We start from the raw sequence: 22,580 nt of genomic DNA on the forward strand, positions 1-22,580 counted from the left end.
CGCTTTTCAATTTAGTTTTTTATTAAAACAAAGCCGTGCTCTGGCACATCCTCGCCGAGCTGTGGTGTCCGGCAGCAGAGGTCCCCTCTCTTTGTGGGGCACAGAGAGAGGTCCCTGGGCTTGTATTTAAATCACCTACTGCTGTGCTGGCTTTCTGGCCTCGTACATCTCTAATTATTCCCATGTTTATAATTTTGCCGCAGCACGAAGGACTTTTTCCCCTTGAATAACTGTTTTCCCAACAATTAGTCCTGCTGGCTGGAAGAGCGCAGAGGAAGAGCTGGAGACAGAGACGAACCCAGCCGCCAAGCCCAAGCTGCAGCGCCCCGTCCCCGGTGCGTTTGGGAGCCCCCCAGCCGAGCGAGGCAGGATCCAGCCCGGTGTGTGGGTTTGGTTTCCCCCAGCCCCTCCAGGAGCGGCAGCGGGGGAATCCCGGGGCTCCCCCCGCGCTGCCCCGGCCCTGCCGTTTCTCGCTCTGACTCAGGCGCATCCTGCACGGTGCCCGCTGGAAACTCCCGCGGCTCACGCGGGGCCGCCACGTGCCCGGGCACTGCGGGGGGGAAAAGGTCCACGCTGGGGAGGGCGAGGTGCGGGCAGACCCTGTCCCCCGTCCCCAAAACCCCGGCCCCAAATAAAACACTCGGGGCCGAGAGCCCAGCGAGGTGCTGGGGCTGGGGCTGGGGTGCTGTCGGGGCAGCCAGCCCTCATCTCGGCCCCGCCGCGGTTGCCCTGGGCTGTGCCCGCGCTCCCTGCGGCCCCAGCGGGCTCGTGCCGGAGCAGAAATCCTCTGCACCTCGGCACCCGAGGAAACCCCGAGCGACGGCCCCAGCCCGGCTGAGTCAGCGGGGATTTACGGGTGTGCAAACAGCCCAGCCCCGGCGGCTGGATGTGCCGGGGACGGGGCACAGGGGAGGTGACCCAGGGCAGGACGGACACAGCAGGGACTTTATGCCACCCCCATCACCGTCACCCCGCAGGCCCGCTGCCCTCAGCTCAAAGGCAGGACCTGCATCCGAAGAGAGACCCCGCTGCTGGCAGGGGAGCGGGTCAGGTTGCAGGGGCAGGACGAGCATCGTGCCTGGCCCCAAAGGGCAACCGGGGCTCCAAGCACCTGCTGGGGGCCCCACCAACCCCCTGCCCACCAGCCAAAGCCCCCGAGCCCGTGTCTCACCCCCCGAGGAAGCCGCTTCCCCAGGAGTCCCAGCAGGGCGCAGAGCAGGGGCAGGGCCGGGGGCTCAGCACCCCCTCGAAGCCACCCCGCGGTCCCCCCCCATGCTGCCACCCAGCACCTCCCCGAGGCGGGGTGGGGGGCTCCTGTTAATCACCTACAACCCATTAAGTCGTCGGCCCGGCTGCTCGCCTGCTACTTTTGCAAGGAATTAGGCCTCCATAAAATCAAACAGCATGAATCTTAAAGATTTACACGGTGCTTTTTTAACAGTTTTCAGTATATTTCAATAGTTAATAAAACTAAATGCTGCTTTGTGTAAAAGGTAATAGATTACAATCGGGTGTATTTTACTAGCACTCAGTGTGTTCATCTAACACCTAATACGTTAAAGTTGGAATCTATGAAAAGCACTTTGTGGAGATTAAAAGCAGATTTATCACAGATGTGCCTCAACATTATGCTTGGCTTGAACCATTAGACTCCTGGAGTTTAAAGGTTAGACTTTAATGACTTCAAGGAAGTCGGTTACTTTTTAAAGCTCTAAATAAGCAGCTAAGATACTAATGCCATTTACAAAACAGGGAGGACTGGTTAAGAGCTGCTCAGAGGATGCCTGAGTTACCACTTCAATGTCTGCTCCCTAACTCGCTTTGAAGCAGATACAGCCCGGCGCAGTAGTTTAACCCCCATGCAAATTAATAATACGTTGCTTGCTAGATGAAAGTGTTTCCTTGAAAACTTCGGGGGCAGAGCTTGGCTTCCACGCCTGCGCTCCGCGGGCCTCGCGGTGACGGAGCGGGGAGCTGGGGGTCAAGCTGCCCGGCTGCTGCTGCAGGACAGGGACATGCTACGTGTCCTCTCCGTGTGCCCTCACCGAGCAAACACCCCTGGCAGGGGAGCAGCAGCTTCAGCTCCTGTGTATGCCCCTTTGCCAGGCTTGGCCCCGCTGCCAGGGCAGGTCCCCAGGCGGGTTCGTGGCACGGCCGTGGCTCCCCGTGCCCCAAAACCTGCTGCTGGAGCCGCGGCGGCGGCAGCGACGCGGCGCAGAGCTCGGCCAGGTCGTGCCTCTGCTCCTGCCCCCGAGCCGCTTGCCAGCCTGTCCTCGGGTGGGCGCCCACCGGCTGGTGGCCCGGAGGTGCCCTGGACGTGCTTGTTCATCTACTGGGAGATCGGATGGTGCTGACATGCATTTTGCAGAGCTGCGATGATTAATATCGAGAACGCTGCGGGTGAGATCCCTGCGTGGCGTACGCCAGCCTGGAAGCGGTGAGCGTCTGACCGGGCAGCACCTTGAAGCCCAGCAAAAGGCCGGGGAGAGGCACCCGGCCCCTGCTCCCTTTTTGGTGCTTCCCATGCCTGGCAGCGCGACCCCAGCCCTGCGAATGCCCTGCCAAAATCCAGGCAGGCGCATTCGGCACAGCTCCCCGGCAATGCCAACTACAGCTCCGTAGCACTGCCGTGCAGGCCGATTTATTCACACGGCTTTAAGTTACGTGACAGCCCAGGGCTGGAGTCGGGCTTTCTTCCTCCCCTGGGAATATCCCGGGCCCCTACATGCAGGGCACACAGGGCACACACACCAGACGCCCGCCCAGCCCACTCGCTGTGCTCCTGAGGTGACTGCACAAACTTATCTTGGTTGTGCCTTAAAACAGCCCCTTTATCGATCTTAATAAATACTTTATCTTTACGCTCTGACAAGGTGTATATTGTCATTCCTTCTGTCCCGAGGGCATTGACTCTAATTAAGCGCTCATAGGGATGCTTAAAATTTAACCCCGGTGACGCTAAGCCTTCAAGGACACGCCGAACACGGCACGTCTGGCAGAGCACTCACGGTGATCGGCGCGTGGATGGTATCGCACAGCCAGCCTGAAGCCCTCCTGTGGCTGCCCTGTGCTCGGAGCAGGGGCACTGAGGCCCCCCCAGGTCTTCGAGGAGCCACAGGGCACACGCGTGCATGTGGGTGTTCGGGGGGGGGGGGTGTGGGCAATTTTCAGCTGGGGTGTTTTATGCAATTAGGATGCGCGGATCGATGTTTAAACGAAGCGCTATGCTGCTATCCAAATGTATTTAAAAAAAAAAAACAAAGCAAAACAAAACACAAAAAACACCCTTCCTATGGGTTAATCTGGATTTCCCCATTCCAGGTGTGACTTCTAATGGCAACGCTGCTCGGTGCCGAGCTGGGGGCTGAGGGCTCAGCACGAGGCCGAGCTGGGGTCAGCAGCGGGAGTGGGTCAGGATTTGGAGCTCAGCACATGGGCACGTGCGTGATCCGCTCCCACCTCCCTGCGCTGGGGTCCTCCCGCAGCCCTGGGTGCCCCCCAGCAGTCCCCCCTCACCATTACTATCACTATTATTAACTCTCTTAGTCTGAAAAGATAAAAGTAATACAATAGTTAGCAACTTGCAAAGCAGTATCGGGGCCAGCCACTCCTGCTGGGCTCAGCACACCTGGGTGCTACTTCCCCGGCTCTTTACCAGGTCCTGAGCTTGGGGGGGGGCCGAGCGCGGCTGCTGCGCCCCATCCAGCTCCTCGGCAGGGGAGCGGCCAGGTTCAGCACCAAGCAGGCCTTTACGATCCAAGACTTTAAGGGAAAAACCCCAAAACGACCCAGAAGCGAAGCCTGTTCTTCCAATAGCTGTCGACACGTTGTATTTTAGCAATCGCGGTAATTTGTCCGGTATGTTTGTCCTTTTTCATCTTCCTCATTTTCAAAGCGATGTTACACAAAGGCAGGGAGAGGAGTTGCCGTTCCGGGGTGTTGTTTGCAGCCCGGCCCGTGGTCAGTCCTGCTCGGCGGGGAGCTTGGTGGGTGCTCTCGGGCTGATGCAAGTGGAAACAGCCTGACCCGCAGCCGCAGCCCGTGCGGAGCTTTCTGCTCTTTGAAGGGATCTTTGAAGTCACCCCGAGATGCTGCAATTAGCAAGAAATAACACGTAGCGCTCAAACTTCATATTTGAAACTCTTCCCAACCAGAATTAACCAGTTGCTAAAGGTTTTCCATTTTGCAACGACTGCCCGGATTGCAATTGCAAAACGTTAACCTGCTGTAACGCCACAGTTTCAGAAAATAAAGGAAACCATAAGACCTCTTCAGAAACTGCAAAAAAAAAAGAAAAAACAGAAAAAAAAAGAAAAGCAGCACTCTAAAGAGCAGATATTCCAAACGTGAGTGGATTATTCGATTGCCACGTGCATACATGTCACCAAGTCAAGGTCTCCAGCTGCAAAAGGCTGCACATCTCTTCTGAGGTGCTGCTCCTCAGCTCCAGCACGCCGCACGCCACCCGAAAGGCTCGTGCCGTGCAGGGGGACTGGCAGCAGCCAGCAGAAACGGGGCTCAGAAAGGGCACTTGGGCAGCCCCCGGCTGCGAGGGGCTGTGAAACAGCACCACGAGTGGGGCAGCTTTGTGGGGCCTCCGTGGGCGTGCATCTCAGTGGTGTTTGGGGTGACACCAGTGTTTGGGGTGACGCCGGTGTTTGGGGTGACGCCGGTGTGGATACATTGTGCTGGTGGTGTCGGTAGCAGAGGCTTTCTGTGGGGCTGAGGTGTGAGCCACCCCTGTTGGTAAGGGCAGGGGGGCTGCTAGCTGTTGGGCTGGGCACGTAGGAGCAGGATTTGGCCCCCAACAGCCCTCTGCACGCCAGCCCAGGAGCTGTGCACCCTGAGCTCGCCGCCAGCTTCTCGCTTTGGGAAGCGCGAGCCAAACCCGGGGCTGCGCTGCCGTGCAGGAGCTGGGGGGCGGCGAGACCCACACCTCCCCGTGCCCCACAGCCAGCACCGGGGGGTTTTTTGCTGCCCTGCCCCACACGGCCGGGGTGTCACACCAACTGGGGGCCCAAATTTCCTCCGAGTGTGGAGTTCGGGCAGCGGAGAGGAGGCGATGCTGGCAGCACCACCCTGCCCGCTGCGGCGCGCTGGGAACCGGCGCTTTCGCCCAGCTCTGCGGGTGGGAATTTGCATCGGTCCGTCATTAGGCGGCAGCTCTTATTTAAGGCAATAAAGGTTCTTAATTTCATAGGGAAAACTTAATGGAGCACTTAGTTCCCATGCACTGCTTCCCCGACATTTTATAGTCTCTGAAAGCATGGCTTACTAATGGCAGAAGCCTGCATCCCCACGTCCTCCTGACCCCCTCAGGAAACAAAATAAAGCCATTTGGAAAAAAAGAGCAGGTGTTGAGGAAAAGTCAGAAGATGCAAATTCTTTCTTCTCATTAATTATTGTATTTATACCATGATTCCACCTGTTTGTGTGACGTCTCTCCCTCACAGAGACTTCTCACAGCAGATTAAAGTGCACTTTTATCATTATTCTGAAAGGCATTTCATGAGGGAACATTAGTTCTCCTACATTATTCTCGCATGTTATAAAAAGTGTCTTTTTAAAATATTAGACAGCAATCGAGATTAATTTAAGCCACATCAAACACGCACGGCTGGCTCGCTGCAGCGCTCGTCCCCACCGCCACCCGCACCTCCGGGCGTCGGCGCTGAGCTCGGGACCCTGAGCTCCGCTTTGGGCATGGCCCCGGCCCTGCTGCGCTCCTGCTGGTGCTGAGCAAGGCTCTGTGGGCTTCGGGGGAGCCACACGGAGAGGTCTTGACCTTGAGGACGAGTGGTAGCCAGGCCCCAGAGGGACCCCAGCCGGGCATCCCCCTGTGGGTGCCGGGATCCCGGCAGCGTTGCGGTCGGATCCAGGGAGGGTCGCTCCTCTGTGACCCACCCCAGGAGGGACAGGATCCCTTTGCTGGCAGGATTGCAGCCCATCCCCACCGCAGGAGATGCTCAGACCTCGCCGGTGGGACTGCTGGAGGCACAGCCTGGCGGGACGGCGCGCACCGGCGCACCACGGTGAGTGGAAAACCCCGAGTCGCCACCATTTCCTCGTGGGAACAGAAACTTCCAACCCTCACTCATTTTCGGCCGAAATCATTTCCATGGGAGCAGCAAGTTTACGACGCTTTTAAACATAAATTGTGCCTTCTTTGTCGGCTTGGCAAACAAGGCGCTGGCACCCAGACACTGTGGGCATTTGGAGCTGTGGCATTTTATCGCCGCACATCAGAGCGCAGCAATCTCCCCTCCTCGCTGCCCGAGGGGCCGGATTCGGCGCTGCCTCGCTTAGCATTCAAGCCACATCCTCCTCTTGGAGGACCTATCAGCCAGATACCTGAAAACACATTTTCAACTCCAGCGAGCAATTGACTTTCAAAGCTTGTGATGCTTGTCAGCGTGTCTCCTAGGGCAACAAACAAACTCCGGAGAGCAGAGCGAGCTGCGCTTCCTGCAGAAGAAAAAGAGCACGGAGGTAGAAGAAGATTCTGGTTGTATTTTAATGCTATTTATGGACTGCACAGTGCTCGGAGAAAAAAAGAAATGCAAGAAGTTTGGTCTGTTTTGTTAGGTGATGCCTTGTCGTGTTACATCTTCCTGCCCGTGCGCCTGTGGGTACCAGGGCGGTGCCGGCACCCCCACCTGGGCCGTGCAAGATCAGTCCTCGCACGGGACCCCACACAAATCCAACATGTGGAAGGAAATCTGGCCCGATCCGGAGGGACACGGGATGCTCTGGGGCCTGTCTCCAGCTTTGCCCAGCTTTGTGAGCACACGTGCGAGGTGCACAGCGTGGAGGGGCCCAGCACACGGGGGCACACAGGAGCGGGGCAGCTCTCAGGGCTCTGCGTGTAGCAGCGATGCTGGGGGGCAAAACCCTCACAAACCTCACCTGGAGATATTTATCTCAAGAGCAAAAGACCGCGATTTGGGTCTGCCTCCGTGCGTTTCTTCCTGAAGCCAAACCCAACCAAGAATGGGCTGTCCCTGGAGCAGTGCCTCGACCCTTGGGTTTTGGGAGCACCTGGTCCCACAGACCCGGGACACGGGGGTCCCAGCCTGGCTGATGGCCTGGCCCACCAGGTGCCAGGGCGCTGGCACCATGCACAGGGAAGGGATGGGGAAGGCAGGGGAGGTGACACCAATCCCAGCTGCCCGTGGGGTTCCCAAACCCCATGGGATTCCCAAACCCCGCGGGATTCCCCTTCACCCTCTCCGCTTCCATTTATAAGAAGTATCGCAGCGCCTTATTCCCAACGTCAAGCGCGGGCTGAGCGCGCCTGTTTGCCACGAGTTTTGTTAGCTCGTTGAGACATCAAACAGGCACCTAAAGGCGCCGCAGCTCGCACCGCCTCCCCGATCGGAGCAGGGGAGCGGCGGGGGCACCAGCTGGGAAGCCCCCTCCCGTGCCCAGCCGGGCAGGAGGAGCAGCTCCCACGCTCTCCACGCAACGGCTGCGATCTCCCGTGCCTAATGACGACCATTTATATGTCAGCGTTATTACACGACTCATCGCCGGGTGACACGGAGTCTCGGCGAAGTTCCTGTTATTACGGAGATCTCTATTACCGGGCTACCCAGGCATGAATCAGCCATCGACTCGGAAGCACTGGGTGGAGAGCAGGAGCCGCGTGTCTCGGATGGGTTTTGCAGGATGGATGCGTCGTGCCGAGTCCTCGCTTGCCGTGGGATGGGGGACGCAGAGGGGTCCCAGCCCCGGGGGCTTGGGGAGCCGTGGGGTGAGCCAGTGGGGGCGGCCGGTGCTGGCTAAACGCTGCGCTGAAACGCTCAACTCACCGGTTATAAAAAAACAAGAGGGGGGGGGTAGGGGGGGGCAGACAATTTAAAAAAAAAAAAGCCGAGGTTTGCCTTTGCGATGCTGCCTGGAAGTGCTGACAAAGCTGCTCCTGACAAAGCCCCAGCAGGAGGGGGGGAGCTGTCTCTTTGCTCTGCCTGTCTCCCGCTGAACAAGGATCACTTTTAATGGGCTGAATACATACAACATGCAGCTGACAACAAAGATGTTAGACTAACCTAACAAGAGAGTGAAACAGAAACAGCACACAGCGAGTAATTAGAATCTAATTAATTTGCATTTCACAAGAGAGTCAGAGATGTCAGAGGGAGAGAAAAAAAAAAAAATTCCCCAAGATTAAAGGGCTCATGGAGAAGGGAGAGGGGGCGAGTGGAAACACTCGGAGCAGCCGGGACGGACACGCAGCGACCCGCGGAGTCAGCCGGGACAAGCAGAATTAAACAGGAGCGGGTGTGAAAACGACAGGTCCGGGAGCAGCGGCGAGCAAAGGTGCCTGCGGGTCAGCAAAATGAGGACGGAAATAGCCAAGCAGCGACTCTGTTGAACGGCGTCCCTCACTTCGCGGTGTTCTCCCCCCTGTTGCTCGACGGCTGTGCCGAGGGATGAGAAGGAGAAAGGGGGAGACGTGGGGGGCGCACCCAGCTCGCGGAGCTGGCGGAAGGCGCAGCCGGCACCGCGCAGGTGCTGAGCCGCTGGCAGCACCGCCGACTGCAGCCCTCGTCGCGAAGGCAGCTCCTTCCCAAAATTAGTGCTCGCAATACGTTTATCTTTATGTTCGACACCCTATTTCCTAACGCTGGCTGTTCCCGTGAGGCAAGCGATGCAGGATCTACATAACATCAAGGGAAGATTTACAGCTTGTTTCCATAATGATGACACCAGGCAGAAGATTATGCTGTCAGAGATGCCGGCGCATCCACACGAGCCCTAGGGAAGAAAAACAACCGTCACCCCCCGGTGCTACGTGATTGCCAGCGCCGCTATCGACAGCCCCGTGCCCGGCCCCCCCCGGAGCCCCGCGGATGCTGGGGTGGGATGGGGGGCTCGGGATGGGCGGCGGGGGGAGCGCTCGTGGCCACCCTCAGCAGCACCAACCCGGGCTCTTGCCGAAGAGGTTTTGGGGTGAGCCCCAGTGGGATGCCCCTCTGGATCGGGGGCAGGAGGTGCTGGGGCAGGCCGGCAGGCCGGGGAGGGCACAAAGCGAGACAGCCGGGAACAAACGGCAAATCCTGAACCTTGCTGGGGTACAGGGGCTGGGGGCAGCCTGAGGATGGGGCACGGGGGGCAGAGGGAGGAGACGGACCCCCCAGTCCAGCTCAGCACCCATCAAGCTGGGCCCCAAAGAAACTGCAAGGAGAGTTTCAGCTTGGGAGGTGGCTGAGTTCTCTTCTCTTCTCTTCTCTTCTCTTCTCTTCTCTTCTCTTCTCTTCTCTTCTCTTCTCTTCTCTTCTCTTCTCTTCTCTTCTCTCTTCCCGAAATACCTTGTTCTCCCATTTAGGCTTGTGTTTGCAATACCAAATCAGCGCTATAAACATGCCGACGGGGTATTTATTTTTCTTGAAAGCAAAATAACCAAACAGAACATCAGAAGGGAGGCATTTAACTCAGTCGGCTCCTTTCTTTTGCTGAGAATCAAAGTGATGATTATTTGAGTGGGTTTATTCCAGACAACCCACCACCGTGGCAGAAAATGTGCTGCAAGCCTTGCTCCGGTTGCATCAGCAAGCAGAGAGCAGGATTTGGGGCAGCGGTGTTTGGGACACGCAGGGGGGCAGGGGAGCATCTCCTGTTCCCAATTCCAGACCCACAGCCTGCTGGGGCTGCCGAGAGCTGTGCGGGGGCACAGTGTCAGAACAACCAGCACAGGTCGAGATAAGGATGCGCGTCCTCTGCCAAGGCTCCCGAGGGACCCGGAGCAGGGCATCTCCACTATCCCGGCCCCTTCCATTTGGGAAGCTCCCTCCTTTCTTTCCTCCACAGAAAAATAAATAAATAAATAAAATAAAATAACAACCCTCCCGGTGAAGTCAAAGCCCTTCAGAAAACAAACAGGCACCCTGCTATATCTGAAGTCACCGGGCAGCCAGCCACAGCCGGGGCGGCAGGATCTAGCCCATAATTTGTAGTGCGAGTGCTATAGCAGTGTTGCCACAATATGATGAGGTCATGAGTCATCTAACCACTGAAACCATCTAACCAGTCCCTGTATAACTCACGGGCTGGGAAGGGAACACACATGCGCTTAGGTCTGGGGCAGCTCTTCCCCGTGCTGCCCGGGGAGGCGAGCGGTGCCGCCGCCGGGGTGCCCGGTGCTGGGGAGGGAGGCAGCCGAGAGCAGCAGGGGCATCCCCTGCCCTGCAGCCGCTTTTGGAGGCAATAGGGGGTGATGGGGATGATGTCTTTTTGGGAAGCAGCCCCGCAGCATCACCTTTGGCAGGGAGCAGCGTGGACCTGGTGGCGATGCTGTGCCGGTGTGCTGCTCCCGAGGGAGGGGCTGAGCCCAAAAAAAACCCTGGTGCTGCCCAGGAGCTGCGGGGGAGCCGTGATGGAGCAGGGCACCACGGAGCAGCCGGGTGCTGCTTCCATGCTGCTCCAGCTCCCCAGAAAACCACCTGAGAGGCAGCTGGGGAAGGCGGCAGAGAAATCCCGCTGCCAATTCCGCCGGCCCAATTACAGCTCCGTCCTTCAGGGACATTTGCAAACAAAACAAAGAAGATGGAAGATTAATGCACCGCTACCCTGACAGCCACGAGTTAGGCGGTGATACATCTCTACCTCTGGGACGTGTGGCAGATCCTATTCATTGTTCCCTTCTCACTTGTCACCGTGCAGATCTCGAGCAGTCGGGGCTGGAAACCAGGGGAAGTTCACAACTTTCCGCCGCGACTCGCCTGCAGATTTGTCAGTTGACTAAAGACCCAAATTACACACAGTCGCCGAGCCCAATCCACTGTTAAAACCTGCATGCGTTGCTGCCGAGATTAGAGATTCACTGTGGTAATTATGTTAATGTTGATGTGTAGACGGATAACTGGCAGCAAGGAGTTGCTCTGAAACGTCTATTTATAGTTCGGGGAAAAAAAAATAAACCTCGCCATCTCCAGGCAAACATATGGGCTACCAGAGCAGACAAATTAAGTGGGAGATGAAAGGCGAGGAAGAAAAAGAAGCTGGAGGCACGCAAGCTTGGGAGCCGGTGGCACCGAGCTGCTTCCCGTGGGGCGGTGGCACCTTGGTGGCACACCGCAGGTCCTGTGCCACCATCCCGGGCCTCCTGTCCCCTGGGGGCTGCTGGACCAAGCCCACGCTGCCAGACAGCCCGGTTCTGCCCCAAAATCGCTCCCTGGGCTGCAGGAAGGCACCTGGGTGCCCACAGGGCCGCACGGCAGCAGTGCCCCGTGCCCAGCATCACCACGTCCATTGAGGGCACCGCTGGCACCGGGCAGAGCTCCTGGCCTGGGGGTGGCCCATGGGTGGGCATCCAGGCCTCTCCTTCACCCAGGGGTCTGGCTGCGGGGTAGGCACCTCCCAAAACATAATCCTGGCACCTGCATCCCGCGGCGCGGCGCTGAGCGCGGCACAGATGATGCTATATTCCTCAGCTCTCGGCAGGATGTACGATTTAAATTTTTTAGCTGTGTGCTAAATTACATGGGCCGTCAGTCAACTCTTTGAGATGTTTTGAGTAGACAGATTTATACAAACACTCAAAGCTCAGTAGACCCAGCGCAGTATCTTTTACACCAGGCGAGGAGGAAATAAATCATGGCTTCCCTTCCCCCCGCTTCCACCGCGCTGAAATTTCTCCCCGACATCTTTCAAGCAGGATCACAGAAATTTTTATTTACCGTGGAAACAACCCAAACCCCCAGAGCACCGGGGGATTGTGCCTGCCCGTGACTGACAGGCCACCCAGCCTCAGCGAGGGGAACGAGCCTGCTGCCACTGGCAGCCCTCGCCCCGCACCACAGCGCCCTGCCCGGGACCCTCCAAATCCCCACGGGGCGCAGTGGGGGCACCCCCAGGCCCCCCCATCCCGCACAGCCCCTGGGACGTGGCGGGGATGGGAGCGGGGCTCAGGGCGTTGAGCGGTTTGGGAGCAAAAAAAAAAAAATGTCACTGCAGAGGCTCTGACACCTGAAAATGATGTGATTTTTTTTTTTTAACCGCTGCTCTTTTAAATTCCTGGTTGCAGGCTGGCCCAGTGCGCTCTTCCAGGCACAGTGCTATAACATGCCATTAGAAAAACAAAGCGCTTTCTCCACTTGATAGCTGGCCTTTTATTTTTGGAACTGATACATGCAATCACAGTAGCATGGCCCCAGCAATTAGGAAGAAAAGTACTTTTCTTCTCCAGGCCCAATTACCCATCCTGTAATTGACATAATTATTATCTTTCAGTTTTCTAATAATATTTATTGAACACTACAAATTCTCATTCTCAGTGAAGCTGCTCCTGGAGCACAGCAATTTCCAAGCCCTCGTGGGGTTGGCGCTGGGAGGAGAGATCAATACGGCCTCGCAGAGCTCCCGGCAGGGGAGGGCAGGGGCTCGCCTCCCCCCCCAGCCGGCTCCTAGGGCTGGAGCCCAGCTCAGGACCCCCCCGAGCCCCTTCTCCAGCAAAAGAGCCCCCAGGTCACCAGGGACGTTTACACCCAGGTAGCAAACCACATCCTCCTCCTGCTAACAGCCGGTTCCTCACTGGCCATATACACAACCAAATACACCTATTTTAGCTCAGTGCAGTCCTATATAGGGGACGTATATAATAGACAGCAGTCCAGCTACAAGCCCTAAAGGTCTTGGCAAGAGGAGGGAGGCAGGGAGAATAGCTATTCCTAGCTGCAATGAAACCATGCATATTCATTTAAAACAGGAGTAAAAAAAAAATATAAATTAATTTTATTTCGTCTGCCTCAGGGCGACTGTACCATATGCACGGACAAGTTGTGCAGAATTCCTGCACGGAAACGCATTTGCTGGTGCATCCGTGCTCATCACGGCCACCAGGGCTCTGCCGGGCTCTTCCCACCCCTCCTGCCCACAGCCCCGTCCTGGCTTCCTGGGGTTCAGCAAGAGGGGAGAGGTCCTGGAGAGACACAGAGAACCCTCCCTCGCCCACCACGAGCCTGCAGACGGACGCCCCTCCACCCGTCTCTTTTCACAAGTTCTGGTAAATCCCAACACAAAGCAGCCCCGCTGAGCCTCAGCCACGGGCACAGCAGGGACAAAACCAAGCCCCCAGGGCCCGTGTCCTCGGCCGGCGCTTTATCCTCCCACCCACCTCCCCAAACCACTGCTCCCAGCCACATCCCGAAGCCAAAGGCCTCTTCCAGCCTCCTGAATCCTACACACCAGAACACCTTACCCTAACCACAGTTTTTCTTGCATAATCCGGGTTACTTACGGCAAGGATCTCCTAATTGTCCCCGTTATCTGATAAGTGGGTGCAGGGGAAGGGTGGGTCAGAGCAGCTCTTGGCAGAGCACAGCTGTGTTGGGCATCAGGTGCTGCTTTTTGAGCATCCTCCCAGCTGGAGACGATAACGCCCGATGCTCCAGCCCTGGAGGAGGCCGGGGAGGCCGAGGGGACCACGAACAGCCCCGAATTCACTGCAGAAAAAATGAACATCTCTCACAGAGAGATTGCTAAAAGCTATCCAATGCATGAAGCAAGTTCTTCCATTATCCCCCAATAGACTGTTATCATGTAGAACTGAACAAGCATGGAAAAAATACAGCCTTCATCTTCTCCCAACCTTCCTCTTCGTCCCGATGCCGCTGGTCGTGCCCGTGCCACCCGGGATCACCCAGGCAGCTTCAGCAACTCCCCCCGCCAGCAAAGCCAGGGCTGTTTTGAGGAGCAGCCTCACGTTTCCTGCTCCAGCCAGCGTCTTTGCTGAAGTCACAGGGGATCGAGGCCAGGAAGAGCACGGAGCATCCGCCGGGGAGGCACGGAGGGGGCCGGGGGGGTCGGCCCGGGGCTGGCACCGCGTGGTGGCCGTGCCTCGCCGAGCTGCCCGGCACGGCCGGCTGGAGGACCCTGCTCGCATTGCCAGGGCAGACAATGCACTCATTGTATTTGTATCTGATTCATTTCATCTACAGGATAAAATTAGAAAATCAACCTAATTCCCAGGAGCCTTGTTAAATCAATACAACATACATCAAGCAGGAGAGGCACAATGCAAGGCTGAGATAAAATTAGAATGAGTCCCCCTGGGTGGGTTGATATCAGCTCTACATTTCAAAATTGGCAGGCACTTTTGCATAATTTATCAATTACAAACAATTTAATTCATCCAGAATAATGAGTTGCAGGGCAGCTTTTGACGAGTTAAGCGGCGCGGAGGCCGATGGCCCTAACGGACCGGAGGAAACGCCCGCAGTGATGTGGGGCAGGAAAAGTGGCCCGTGCCAGGGGGCTGCTCTGCTTGGGGACCCCACATTCCCCGGGGTGCTGGGGGGGACCCAGCCCTGCCAGGCACCGTCCCAAGGGTGCCAAGAAGCAGGACAGGGCTGCGCAGCAGAGCCAGGCCTCGGAAGATGCTGATGCCGAAGGGGAGATGTCTCCACTGCAGCTAGGAGAGAAATGGGACACGAAGTCAGGAACTAAACCGAACGCCTCCCCGCCACCAGCCTGGAGCCAGGAGCCGCAGGCACTCGCAGCACTATCTTGCTGTCCCAGAAAGGGAAACACAAAAGGTTAAGGGTAGGTTATTTGAGAGAACAGAAGTGATAAAAATCAAAAGCATTTCTTCTGCTGAGACCGAGTCTTTAGAAGGTTATGAAGCATTTCCTTCCTGCAGCCCTCTTTTGTTCCTCTGCCTATTGCCCCGGCTGGGCTGAGGGCTGAGGCTCCGTCGCCGAGCTGCACGCGGTTCTCCCAGCGAACAATAGCAATTTGTTTGGGAGAGGGAAGGTTTAAGTGCAGGGGAGGCGTAACAACCCCCTCTTGGAAATGACTCCTTCCCTGGATATTTCCCCCACCACCGAGCACCAAAATCCTGCTCTCTTGTTTCAACGCTGGCTCACGCAGCTATTAAAGCCAAGAAGTTAAGTGGTGCGTAATTATGGCATTGTGCTTGCTAATTATAATCCCACAATGAAATCAGTGCTTTGCAATGAAGGCCGCAAAGGCCTGATGGCTTGTAGCAGGCTTATTCCCAACTCCCCCGAATTTCTCGCCGTGGCAAGGAGAACTTGCAGGGAGGATTTGGGGAAAGGGTGAGGCAAACGCCGGCACCCCTCGGCCCCGGCGGCGTGCCCAGGACCCGGCGGCACGGCACGGCACGCTTGGCTCCGCGGCTGCTCTCAGCAGAGCAGACAGCCAGGGTCCCTCTCCCCGCCATCCCAGCCTGGATCCATACCTATCCGTTACTCTCCCTCTCTGCAGCAGCCTAATAACACTGTCCGCTTTATATCCTCGGTGCTTGATTTATTAGGTAATTTGTTTCCTCTCCGTGGTGCTGGCCTGCTTGTCATCCATGTAATGGGATGATGGAAGCGCAAGCTATAGACACCAGGCATTAAAAGCTAGGCAAATATGACCCATCTAAACTTGACGTCCAAAAATCGATTCGTAGCAATTTTTGTGCTTTTGGCTTGCCTGAGAGGGGGAGAAAAACATTAAAAAAAAAAAATTACAGTGATTCACAGGGGTCTGGCTCCTGTAAGGAGCTGGGAGGGTGGAAGTCGCTGGGGTAATGCTGAGCTGGGTGCTCCCGGGTGGGCACCGCGGGCAGGGGGCCCAGCCCAGCCCTCCCCAGACCCCTCTGCCTGCAGCCAGCCCCCTGGGAGAGCCGGGGACTGCTGCCTCCTGCGGGGCTCGGCCCAGGGCTGACGGCTTCTCTCCCCACGTCGCTGACCTGCGTCATGGTGGAGCTCAGCACCCACATCCCTCAGCTGGGGGAGCAGGGAGCGGTGCTTCCCCTTGCTCAGAGCAGAGCGGTGGAAATCCCAGCCATCTCCCCAAGTGTCTGCAGCGGGTTGCTCCGGAGTAAATGGGGCGCTCATTAAAGCCCAGGCTAGAAACCACAGCGTGCTCTAATGCACGCTGTAATTTATATTTATTAATGTAATTAACCCGCTCAGGTAGCTGTACTGGCGAGCAGCGTGAATCACTGGACCGGGGAGCAGACCCAGGGCCAGGTGTCTGCAGTGCGCCAGGGCTGGCCCCGCGCAGGCTGTGAGCACAGCCGGCCCCAAGCCCTGGCACCAGTGTACCAGAGGACCCCATCGGGGCTCCTGTGTCCCCGGGGTGGGATGGGGCCCGAACTGGCCCCGTGGGTGGCCCGGAGGAGGCTGCTGCCCACGGTGGAGCTGGCAGCACGGCACCACAATGCGTGGGATCCGTCAGCGGCTCCTGGTTGGCACCCACGTCCCCGCTGCTGGGTGTGGGGTCTCGGTGCCGTGCTCTGCCACCAGCTCGGTGCTCTGCAGAGGAGAAATGAGAAATCCGGTGGGTGGTGAGCTCCTGAGCTCCGGCACTGCTCTCCCAGCTGGCTGCGGCATCCCGGAGCCCGGCAGGAGAGGGCTCGCAGCCGCCGCCTCACCTTAGCCAGAGCAATCGAGATGCGAGGCAGATTGGGAACCTCAGGCACGGCCGGGGCGTCGAGCTGCGCCCAGGATCTCCCACACTGATAACCATCGGCTGTCAAGGGCGTGGACGACATTAGCAACTCAAAGGGACGGGGAGGGATGTGCCGCTGGGTACCGGGAGAAGCGCGGCGCTCACCCGGCGCTGGCCCCGGCGCTGGCAGGCCGGTTTGGTTTGGGGTAGGCTCGCCGATAAGGATCGTCCCGCAGCCCTCGGCGAGGCACCGGCACGCCTGCCGGGAACGGCCCCACACCGCCGTTCTCAGCTCCTGTGGCCGAGGCACCGCCGGCGGCATCGCCGCGGCCTCGCCGCAGCACCCGCAGCATCGCCAAAGCCCCGGGGCTGCCCCGACCACCACCCCCAGACCACAGCCAGAGACCCCTGCCTTGGATGCTCCAAGCACGAGGGCAGCAGCAGCTTGGCGTGCATGGAAATAGAATTAAAAAAAAAAAAAAAAAAAGAAGAAACTAATGAAGCCAACTCAAAGTTAATGAGCACGCTGGAAGTCATCAGCCAAAACCTGTTTTGGCTCGGGGTTGCCGCCCCGACGTGCCAGACGGGGCCGGGAGCTCCGGGGGAGGAAGCTGCTGCCCCGAGGGCGCTTTGGAGATGAAACAGCATTTTGGAAACACGGCGTCGCTGCCCAGCCTGCGAGGGGCCGCGCTGCGACGGGGCAGCCGGGAGGTCGCAGCCGCTCCCAGCGCCTCGCCCCTGCCGCGCTGCTCTGCCCGGCCTGGGAAACACAGGGCCAGCAAAAGGGAAAGTAACATCTGATTTCAGCACTTTCTACTGCTTTTTTATTTTTTTTTCCTTGTTATTATTTTTATTAGCCTCTCTGCCTTGGCTGCGGGGCCTCTCCGAGAGAATGGAGTGCCGTGTGGGTGTTACCAGCTGCTGGCGCTTACCCGGCTTCAGAAAGCAACGCCAATTACTAATTTCATGGAGATAAGCCCTTCTGAAGGAGGAGGGGGGAAAAAAAAATCTTCCAGCTTTGAAATGCGAAAGGCGCCTTTATTTATGTATTTCCATGAGAGCTAGCAGCCGCAGCGATGGCTCCCTGCCGGCCCTGCGCGGAGGGCTGGGGGCAGCACCAGGAGGGCCCCACCAGCACGCCCAGCCCAGGGAGCCCCTGTGCCCACTCGCTTGCCAAAATGTGTGACCCTGCTGGGGCCTGGCAGCCCCCAGGGAGCCCCCATTGGGGCTGGAGCCCCCCCGGGGCTGGAGGGGCCGTGGTTTCAGCCCCCCCGGCTCCCGCCTGCCCCACGCGATGCCCGGGCAGGCTCCTGCCCCCAGCCGGCTCCCACAGCCCCGTGAGCACCCAGGGCATGGGCTGGGGAGGGAAAATCATGGTGCACGGAATTAATCTGGGTGTAGTTTGCATTTTTATTGCTCTAGCCTCAGATTCCAGCCTACAGAAAAGGTTTCAAAAAGGATTAGATGCCATAAAACCTTTAATAATCCTCCCACATCTTACGTTTAATTATTGTTTTTACACATGCGGAGCCAACATGCCTGTAGCGAGCAATCAAGTCTCGCACGCCACTCCTCCTGCATTTCTTCTCCCCTGCGTGGCTCCGGCGGTGCTCAACCAGCACCCGGTTTTCCACGGCCCCACCGCCCAGCAGGGCTCACCCCTGCGGTGACTCGCAGCCCTCCTCCCTGCCGGCCCCCTCTCCTCCCCAAAACCGCAGCCCTATATAAGCGCATCCCGGGGGAGCGCGCGGGCGCGGGGATGCTGGGGAGACGCTCGCCATCCTCAGCAGAGAGGCTGAAATCACACTTGGCTGGGAATTAAAAATAAAAAATAAAAAATCCTCGTCTCCAATTATAAGCCGCCTGTTTGGAAGGAACATTTTGTCGCTCGTTTGGTGCCATCAGAACTGTTACAGTTTCTTCAGGAAGAAAGAATCAGACCTTTTAATCATTTTTTTTTTCACCTCAACAGCTTTTCCTTAAGCCAAACAGGCCTGGGAGGGTTTCATCTGTAAGGAAAGGTTAAGAGTAAAACGCATCCCGGTCACATTTTGGGTGCAATTTCAGAGGTTCCATTATTCCTTAAAGCATTTTAAAGCAGCCCAGGAGCACCCGCGGCCACACCAAGAGTGAGCTCCTGCTGCTGCCACCGCCGGGGCCACCCGGTTTTGTGCCCTGAGCCGTGGGGACGTGGGGACCTGGGGCACGGGGAGGCACTAATGGTGTGTGCCTGGCGCTGCACGGGGCTGTGGTGTCCCCAGCTCTGCCCCAGGCACTGGGCACAGGGACGGCAGCATTGGAGGGGGCAGGCACCTCCATCAGGCTCCCTGTGAACGGCTTTATTATTATTATTATTATTATTATTATTATTATTATTATTATTATTAATTATCACTATTACCTTAAGTGCTGCTTCCCCAGTTGCCTGCAGCACAGTCTTACTGGGGGAGCGATTTTCTTGGCTGGGGGAACCGGCCAGGGCCAGAGCAGCTCCTCTGCCCCCACGCCTGGCTCTGCCGCTGCTCCCCCGGGGCATGTCGGGTTTTTGGAGCAAAACCCCGTTTCTGTAGCAAGTTTACCCATTTTGAACACAGACCAGAGGTGAGCTGGGATGGCCCCAGCGTCCCCTTCCAGAGGGGCTGGGTGCGGGCAGCAGCAGCTGATGAGTGAAAGCCCCAACCAGCGCTGCCTGAGCAGGCGTTGAAGCTCCCTCTGAGCCCGTGTTGTTTGCACCCAGGGACACATCACACAGGGAGGGGATGGGGCAAACTTCCTCAGCTTGCCATGAGATGGATTAAATTAAAAAAAAAGGGAAAGGAAAAAGCAACGCCCAGGCTGAGGGGTAGGGAAGACCACCCATCATGGGACAAGCGCTCAGCCTGGTTTTGGGGACCAGTCCCTCCTGGGGGTCACAGCGCCATGTGGCACCGCGGCACTTCCATCACTACCAGGATGTGGGCCCCGAGGTCGGTCTCTTTGTCCCAGGCAGTGGCAGACGCAGTCCGGGCCACCCAGCCCAACAGAGCCCAGCTCAGCTTTCAGCTCAGCCATCCCCAGGGCTCCGGGCACAGCAGGCAGGAGGCTGCTGCCTGAGCCGCTCCGACCCCCTTATCCTCCGAGACATCAGAAACATCAGAAGTTTCAATTATTCTGCCTGTGACTCATTTCTGATGAAGACTTTTTTTTTTTTTTTTTTTTTTCAGCAGAAAATAAGTAGGTGGGATGGGCCGGCACCCACAGAGCCGGCGGAGATGTGCAGCACCAGCAGAGGCAGCTCGCCTCGGCCTCGCTGGGGAGGAAACGCGGCGGCACCGGGCGCACAAGGAGTTAAGGGGCCCGGCTGGGCTGGTGCAGGAGGAAGCCACCCTCTGCGGGGAAGGAAGGGACAGAACAATTAGTCATTTATTTTGGTCGGAGGCAGCGTCCCATTAAAACGTTGCTGCCCAAGCTGTGTGCACATGGCAAGAACCAGAGCACCCGGCTAGCAGCGAGACAAAGGCAGCCTGTGCTCCCGAGATGTTTTATTCATGCGCAGCCTGGGAGCACCAACAAGCCCGGCTGGGATGGGGACAGCAGCGAGGGGCTGTGCTTACCGCCATGGGCTGGGTCAGCACCAGGATTTGCAGTTTCTTTCCCAGTTTTGCCACCTTGTTGCGCTCATTTGCCCGTGCTGCGCAGGAGTCGTGGTCCTGGCACCGCTGCTGGAGCTCCGTGCCCCTGGCGAGGACACGGGGACGGTGCCCGCTCCCACCCCAGCTGCCCGTGGCGAGGAAAGGCCACCTGCAAACAAAGAAATAATGGAGGAGCCGGCCTCAGTCTTACCCTGATCATTTCTAATTGAATATTAATACCATCTTGATCTTGTTTTAATGCTCCATTTAATCTGAATGTTTGTCTTATTTTCGTTTCAGGCGGAGGATTAGCTATCCTGCACGCACGTGATGTTGGGCCGCTGCTTCTGCAAGCAGAGCTCGAGAGCCTTCCCACCTGGAAGTAACTGCAAATTCAGCTGTCGTAAGGATTAGAAATGAAGTTAACACACAGAGGCCGACAGCTCCAGGTGCTCGGGCAGGCAGGGTCTGTGTGCCCACGGTGGCACCACCCCACCCCAGGCAGCGTGGCATGAAGCAGAGCCGCATTTTGGGGCTTGGGCAATTGCCTGTGCCCAAGCACATGCCCGAGGGAGGGAACCGTGTGGGTTTGGGACAGAGGTTGCACAGCTCCCAGAGGAAAAGACGCCTCTTCCGTCACGATGAGAGGCGGAGGCGGAGGCGGCACCTTCCCACCCAGCCCAGCCCTGACACTGCGCTGGGTGGGCTGTGAGGGCTGTCGAAGCTGTGGGCGTCCCGTCCCGGGGGTGGGTTTCCCCCTGAATGACTGCTGAGAGCACCATTAAATAAAACACCCTTCACGGTGGCCATCCCCAGTGCCAGGACACAAGCCAGGAGCCGTGCGGGTGCTCACAAGGGTTCCCATCCCTGCTGGGGCACAGGGGACGGCGTGGGGCTGGCAGCGGGCACGGTGCCCCTGGGGAGCCCAGGGCAGCCTCTGAGAATCCCCTCGGGAAGCTGCAGGGGCTCAGCCAGGCTCCACAAGGCAAACTGGACAAGGGTTGGAGTCACCGCCCATCTCCATCCCCATCTCTGTCCCTGTCCCCTGCTGACACCCGGCCAGGATTGTGTGGGGAGAGACTGCGGCGGTGGGGAAGACCCCACTGGCCACAACACAAAGTAAACCCAGGATCCAAGGGCAGGCCAAAACCGACGCTCCTGTCCATGTGCAGCTTCATTTCCCTGCTCTAGCCCTCGTTTTTCAGAACTCACAACACATTTGGTAAGACTTAGGTAATGGGCCAGCTCAGTCCTTTCCAAAATCAAGATAACCCCGCTGAAGGATGTGCCCATCCAGGAACACGTTAGCATGGAAGGAGTGCAGCAAGCAGTACTGCTGCCAGAAATACCAGAGGAATTAGCAAATTGGGTTGCAGCTCTCAAGTGAAACCATTTATTTAGGATGGACTGTTTCTTCTTGTAATCCTCTGTCATCAGCACTCGCTGCGAAAATTTAACTGTGTCAGACTAAGCCGGTGTGGTAAGCCTCAGGGCTAGCTCTGTGGGCAGAGAGACTCACTGGTTGCCCAATGCTATTTGCAAGTCAAGTGCATTTCTTTCTCCATGTTGTAATAGCTGCAGACTGCAAATGCCTTACTAAGCAGAGAGGCGGCGGGGCCGTCTGGTGCCAAGGGGGCCGAGCACGGCCCTGGCTCTTGCCGACCCCATCCGCTGGCTGCCCTTCTCCAGCGGGCCCTGGGGACGAGGGAGAAACAAGCCTGCTGTCCACCCTGCCTGGCACCAGGAGGGATGCTTGTCTGTGGGGCTTTAACACGGACTGTGCAGTGCTTAGAGTGTGTAAGGCGTCTGGTGGCACTGCCCACAGAGATGGGAACTCCTAATGGCCTTTCCAGTGCTCACGAAGGTAACATTTTGACGTGAAAGGGATAAATGAAAAAGCGGGCTGCAACTAATTCCCCTCTCCTGCCCCCACTGAGCTCCCTGTTATTTAGTGGGGAACAAAACTGGCGGAGAAGGAAGCTTAGAAAGAAGATGTAGTAACTCCCAGGTGCGTGGTGCTTTGGTCTCCAAACCCAAGAGCTCTACGGGTTCACCCGGGGTTATGTCAGACCTGGTGACACAGAAAGCTTTTCCCTTCAGCGCTCGAGCTTGCGTGCCAAAATATTGCTTTGGCTGCCGAACTGCATCGCATCCCAGCCTTGTCTTCAGGATATCGCCCATCTCTTCCTCCAACCGCTGCTAGATGTGCAGCTCTTTGGAAATTAGTTGCCCTTCTCTTTGGGCTTTTGATGTACCCCAGGAGGAGGGTGCGTGGTAAGCGTTGCTTCACTGCTGTTTGTGCAACCTCGCTGCAGATCCCTCATTATTCACGATGGTATCTTGCCACTTGATATGCATAATAGCTCAAAGGTACCGTTGACTACATTTTTCCAGTGCTTTGATGTGCTAGCGATAACTTGTTTCTGTTTCGCAGCCATTAAGTTAGGTGGAAATCATTACACTACATTAAATGTGGGGTTTGTTCTTTAATCAGTGTTGTTCTGGTTCCAGGCTCGGTGTTGCAATCTGTCATACATGGAAAATATCCTCTTAACCCAGGTAACAATT

This window comes from Anser brachyrhynchus (genome assembly GCF_964034855.1).
Source record: "Anser brachyrhynchus genome assembly, chromosome: 11".
Classification (NCBI taxonomy): Eukaryota; Metazoa; Chordata; class Aves; order Anseriformes; family Anatidae; genus Anser; species Anser brachyrhynchus.